This window comes from Plodia interpunctella, chromosome 21 (assembly GCF_027563975.2).
Source record: "Plodia interpunctella isolate USDA-ARS_2022_Savannah chromosome 21, ilPloInte3.2, whole genome shotgun sequence".
NCBI lineage: Eukaryota > Metazoa > Arthropoda > Insecta > Lepidoptera > Pyralidae > Plodia > Plodia interpunctella.
The window spans coordinates 7,831,046-7,837,045 of NC_071314.1; the positions used below are offsets into that span (position 1 = coordinate 7,831,046).

The following is a 6,000-nucleotide window of genomic DNA, read 5'->3' on the forward strand; positions in this document are numbered from 1 at the left end:
TAGTAAATCGTTGTATGAGTGAATATGCATCATAAACAAACAAACAAACACACACAACACATTAACAAATTATCTTGCATATCATATAATGATTGGTCTTGGCATGTTTTTTTTATAAATTAAAATACATAGTGCCTAATTTTTTTGACTATATGCCGAATTTTTGAAAATGTTAAATTAACTGAAACGCTTCAAGAACAATTTAGAGATTTAGCCAAAATTTAAACGACATTTATTTCGCAAAAGAAAATCGAGTATTTTTAAACTCGGTCACACTATATTGCAGCATTTTCCACGTCCATTAATTTTTAATGCGATTCGGTATCAAACAATTCTCAGCTCGCCACATATAACTGCATTACATTACAATTACATTACATGTTTACAACACATGTTGCACCCATTGTTAACGCGAAAAAGTGGGACTGACAGACGGACACGCGACCGATGCTTAATATGGGTTAGAGATAAGGTTTTCTCACAAATATATTGCATTGTTTATAATTCATGTCGCGCTAGTACGCATAGGAGTAATTTGAGAAACGTTAGCTTGTGTGCTTTTCTTCATAGAAAAAATTATTAATTCATTATAAAATTCAAAGAACATTATACTGCGGTGAGATATCATTGCATAGAAATTAGAATATTTAAAGTCATCAAAATAACTTCATATCTTCATTTATATAAGTTTGTGGTTCCGCCCTAGACTACTCCATATCTAAGGTACACGTAGTCTCAGCAGCTGATAGGAAACAATAGCATTTCCATGGCGATTAGGGTGACGTTAGGCAGGCAGTTTAATCACAGACGAATCTTCTAAATTTTATGGTTTGATATTTTACGTTGACCACGGACGTCACGGCATCACAGCTCCGAATGCAACCGAGAAAACGCTAAAATTAGGAAGATTAAAATAACTTCATGTTGTACAAGGAACAATGCTGTACAAGGAGGTCAAGAGGATAGCAGTGTCTTTGCATTAATAAATGAAATAAATACAAAAATATATGGAAAGGAAAATATGAGACAAATTCTTTTCTATGATACAAATTATAAAGAGATTTTTTTTTTAGATTTTTTGGACATTTTGAAACAGAGATATTTTTTATTGTCTGTTTATGATAAAGCGAAACCTCGATAGGAAACACGCGTAGTGAATTACTGAGCTTAAATATAGCTTATCGTGTTTCATCAAAAGCCTTTAATGGGAACAAAATGGACGACAGCTTCTCAGCAGTGGTCGTTCCGAAATAGTAGTAGCTTTTTGAGAAATCCATACTAATATTATAAATGCGAAAGTCTGTCTGTTCCGCTTTCAAGGTTAAACCCCTGGACCGATTTTGATGAAATTGGTATAAATTATCGAAAGAAATAGAAACAAGAAGGGGAAAGATGTTTGGCCACCTAAGGTGGGCCTAAGGCCATGACACGACAAGTTTATGAAATATCTGATTGAAGGAAAAATCGAAGCAAGAAGAGGAAAAGGAAAGCCAAGAAGGGCATTCCTAGATGAGATAAAAGAGAAGTACAGGTGAAATCGATGGCTGAGGACAGAATGAGATGGAAAATGCTCCACCGACAAGAACAAACTTCTTAAATTAATTGATGATGATGGTATATATGTAGTTAAAAACCCCAGTTCAAATAAATATAGTTGAAAAAAATATAAATATAATAGTTATTTTTTTCAAAAATTAACCCCCAAATAACTACAATGGGGGGGTGAAACTTTGTATGAAAATCGTACCGGTTCCGCTTTCGCAGAGAAATTCACGCGGGCGAAGCCGTGGGCAAAATAACTAAAAAACTGACGTGAAAAAGTGCCTGTGAAGTTCCAATCATACATATAATAAAATCGAAGAAAGGGAAACAGGAAATTGAACTAAAGATGAGGAAAAATGCGAATTTAAATCATATATGTTTACCAGTCTCACAGAGCACGCGATAAAATTACTGAGATTTTGCTATGCAATTCACGCGGGCGAAGCCGCGGGCAAAAGCCAGTTTCTGAATAAACACTATGGTTTGTGCCTTGAATAAAATTTGCAGTTAGTATTATTTAATACACAAAGAAGAAGATATACTTGATTGAAGCTGTTACACAGCTGATCCCGAGCGAGATAGCGTCTAATCTCGCGAAGGTTCACCAATGTTGCGCAAGCGCTGACAGCGGCTCGTCTTTACGACCTCAGCCAGACAATGTTGGTATTGTTCCGAAGAACACTCAACTTGCTACACTATGCTAAGTTTGTCTAAATCTTGTAAGATAATACTTATATAGTTACTAGCGGCCCGTCCCGGCTTCGCTCGGGTAAAAACGTAATAAGCTAACACAACAAATTTTTACATAATTGTGAAAATTTCACAAACGGCTTAACCGATTTTGATGATCCACGAAATTAAAAATTCTATTGGCAGATCCTACATACTTTTTAAATTTCATCAAAATCGGACCAACGGTCGGGAAGTTATTGCGTTACAAACTTACATACAAACAAACATACAAATAAACATACAAGAAATGTTTTTTTGCCTTAAGTTGATTTGTAGACGTCGCTCGCTCGGTAGTCTGCGCCCTGACCGAAGACTACAACATTACAACTACTAATACTACATTATATCCTACCCTCATCCCACTTTATGTGGGGACAGCATGGATACTTAAATATTATATAATATAATACAATTTTCAATAATTTTATTGGAAATACAATTTTTATTTATTCATTCAAATTTTGAAATTTTTAATAATGATGTAAATTCGTCCTCCTAATTTTTAATATATGTATAAGACCTATATTTGTTAATTGACGTCCTTGGAGAAAAGGCTGCGGTGAAGTTTGTTGCGCCGCTTCTTCTTCACCTGCGCTTTGGAAGCCGGCAGTAGACTTAGTTTAAGTAATTTTTTTGACGTCAATAAGTGATGTATATATATCATCTTAAATTGAATAAAGAATTTAGAATTGGAATTTGAATATTATTGTATTTCGTGAGTCGGGTCGGGAGGTTTCCTCTATTGTGGTTGAGCTTCGCGATGGCTGACTCATGCATCAACTCGTGAACGCGTGCTGCCGGGGGTATCTGGTCAGCTCGATCTTTTATTAAAAGTTTTTTAGTATGTTAATTATATATGATAAGTGCTGATGAAAGGAATATATATATTTTCCTTTCATCAGCACTTGATCACAATCATAATATGTTTCAGTATACCTTTTGACCATGTACTTTATTGTGTACTTACATTGTTATATTACTGATAAAAAGAATATACATAAATGTATATTTAAAAAATGTTAAGCCCTTCTGGCATAATAGGGACCAACACTGTTAGTAGTTTGTAGCTTTGGTAAACATCATTCAATTTAGAATATGACGTGAAAAATTACCTGTGAAGGCCTAATTTCTGAATAAATGATTTGATTTTATAAAAAACAAGTCCCCCTGTCGCGCTTGTCTGTCTGTAGGACCCGCACAGCTAGCGGGACGGGTATTGCACGATTACAGACAGTGCGATTCCTGAGAAAGGTTTAGGTGTAAGAGATTAATTTTGTTATGGTTTATTGTGAAGCCCGTACGAGCCGCCAGTACTCATATGAAATACTAGAAAATATATTTTTATAAGCTTGTATTGCATAGGTTGTGTTATGAATTAGAGGTAGGTACAGTCGAAGTATTAATAAAACATGAAATAATTGAATAATATTGTAGCGTTTGTGTTCGACTGTACAATTCCGGATCGAGCGGAACCGAATAGGAACAAAGCGAATGTGAGCAATACAAATTGAAAGTCTAAATAGTGTCTCGAGGCCGCGCGATGGGCCCTGGACGATTCCGGGGGAAATAATGTGTATTATGTATTTGTAGATTGTTAGTAATGTTAAGATTTTTTAGAATCTGTCTAGTTAATAGTAAAAGCTAAGGCGTTACTCCTATATTTATAGAAATATATATATATAGATTTTCTATAAATATTTTTGAAAATCTAATCTAAAAGACGACCTCGGTGGCGAACCGAGAGGTCCCGGGTTAGATTCTCGGTCATGATGGAAAATGATCTTTTTCTGATTGGCCCGGGTCTTGGATGTTTATCTATATATGTATATGTTATAAAATATAGTATCGTTGAGTTAGTATCCCATAACACAAGTATAGAACTTACTTTGGGGCTAGCTCAATCTGTGTGATTTGTCCTAATATATTTATATTAATACTTATCAAGGTTAGACTTTTAAAAAGAAACATAAAATAATATTACTAGTTTTATGTTTCTTCGCTTATAGTGCTTTTGAAACCTGAAATAATTTTTAATAATTTGTTTTTAAAATTATATTAATATAATTTATCTTTATTTAATAACTATTTCCGTACTAATTTAATTTAGTAACTTTTTATTTATTTTTCTAAAATGATAAATAATTTAAAATAACTCACCTTCCAATCACAAAGTACAATCACACACAAATTTAACAGTCAAACAAATAAAAATTCAATAATTTATCACGAAAGAAACTCGCGAGGGGGCGCTACAAACGCGTGTGTCGCACGCGCACCACTTTTACGAACTGCGACTTTTGCGTGAGATGGACCCGCGAATTCGGGGTCACATGTTTGGGCAATTGCACGGTTTATCTTTGGGATGCATTTTTTCACAGATCGCTAAGGTCGTGCGCACGCTTCAGAGCGTTTTTTTAACGTTGAAGGTACAAATTAGTTGATATTTTGCGTTAAAAAGTTTACGCACCGGCCTTGGATTTTTTGTAAGATTAATCTTTTGTTTTTTGTTTACTCAATTGTATCAGTAATCACATAATTAGACGTAGCTACATTATAATGTTATTTTAATTAAAACAGTACTTGGTACGCGCTAAGTCTAAAATTAAATTATCATATTACTAGCTTCTGTCCGCGGCTTTGCCCGCGCGAATTACCCATAGAGACAGTTAATTTTTCGAGATGAAAGGCACCTAAGTAAAATTTCAAGATGATTGGTTGAATAGATGAGTTAACGAGAAAAGGTAACAAACACGCATTGATAGTATTAGTTGGGATTGGGATATTACAGCATGGCCCATATGGATGGCCGTGCCCCAGTAGTGAGGATGATTAAATGGCCGATGATACTATAATTTCTGCACTTCTTTGACACGACTTTTGATTCTAAATTCATAAAGTTTTATATACAATTTAAATGTTTTATTATAGCAAATAATAGCATAGTATGTATGGCACCGAAAATTTACAACAAAATTCCACCTCAAGTCTTTATTAACTGATAAATGTTATTATACTTTAAATGATTCCTTTAATGATAGACTCGGATAGAATTTAGGGCTAGTATAAGTACATTATAATTCCTTTTTTGTTTTGGATTTGTAGTGGATAGCATGCTCCTCTTTATTTATTTATATTTGCATACCTATATTCGGTAAAACGTGTAGGTCTAATTCATTTTGACTATTTGTACTCATGTTTTTGGCAAATTTCTTTCTTTCTTTCTTTCTTTCTTTCTTTCTTTCTTTCTTTCTTTCTTTCTTTCTTTCTTTCTTTCTTTCTTTCTTTCTTTCTTTCTTTCTTTCTTTCTTTCTTTCTTTCTTTCTTTCTTTCTTTCTTTCTTTCTTTCTTTCTTTCTTTCTTTCTTTCTTTCTTTCTTTCTTTCTTTCTTTCTTTCTTTCTTTTCTTTCTTTCTTTCTTTCTTTCTTTCTTTCTTTCTTTCTTTCTTTTCTTTCTTTCTTTCTTTCTTTCTTTCTTTCTTTCTTTTCTTTCTTTCTTTCTTTCTTTCTTTCTTTTTTCTTTCTTTCTTTCTTTCTTTCTTCTTTCTTTCTTTCTTTCTTTCTTTCTTTCTTTCTTTCTTTCTTTCTTTCTTTCTTTCTTTCTTTCTTTCTTTCTTTCTTTCTTTCTTTCTTTCTTCTCTTTCTTTCTTTCTTTCTTCTTTCTTTCTTTCTTTCTCTTTTCTTTCTTTCTTTCCTTTTTCCTTTCTTTTCTTTCACTCCACGAGATGTG

The 6,000-nt window shown here is 33.4% G+C and overlaps 1 protein-coding gene across 1 annotated transcript in view; it reads right to left on the reverse strand.

The window, feature by feature from the left end:
• Window positions 1-4,563, reverse strand: part of Gld (Glucose dehydrogenase) — a 34,401-nt gene extending 29,838 nt beyond the window's left edge. The window contains exon 1 of the mRNA XM_053761020.1: window positions 4,432-4,563. The gene's annotated coding sequence lies outside the window, so the exon portion shown is untranslated. The remainder of the gene's footprint in view (window positions 1-4,431) is intronic.
• Between the last annotated feature and the right edge of the window lie 1,437 nt (window positions 4,564-6,000).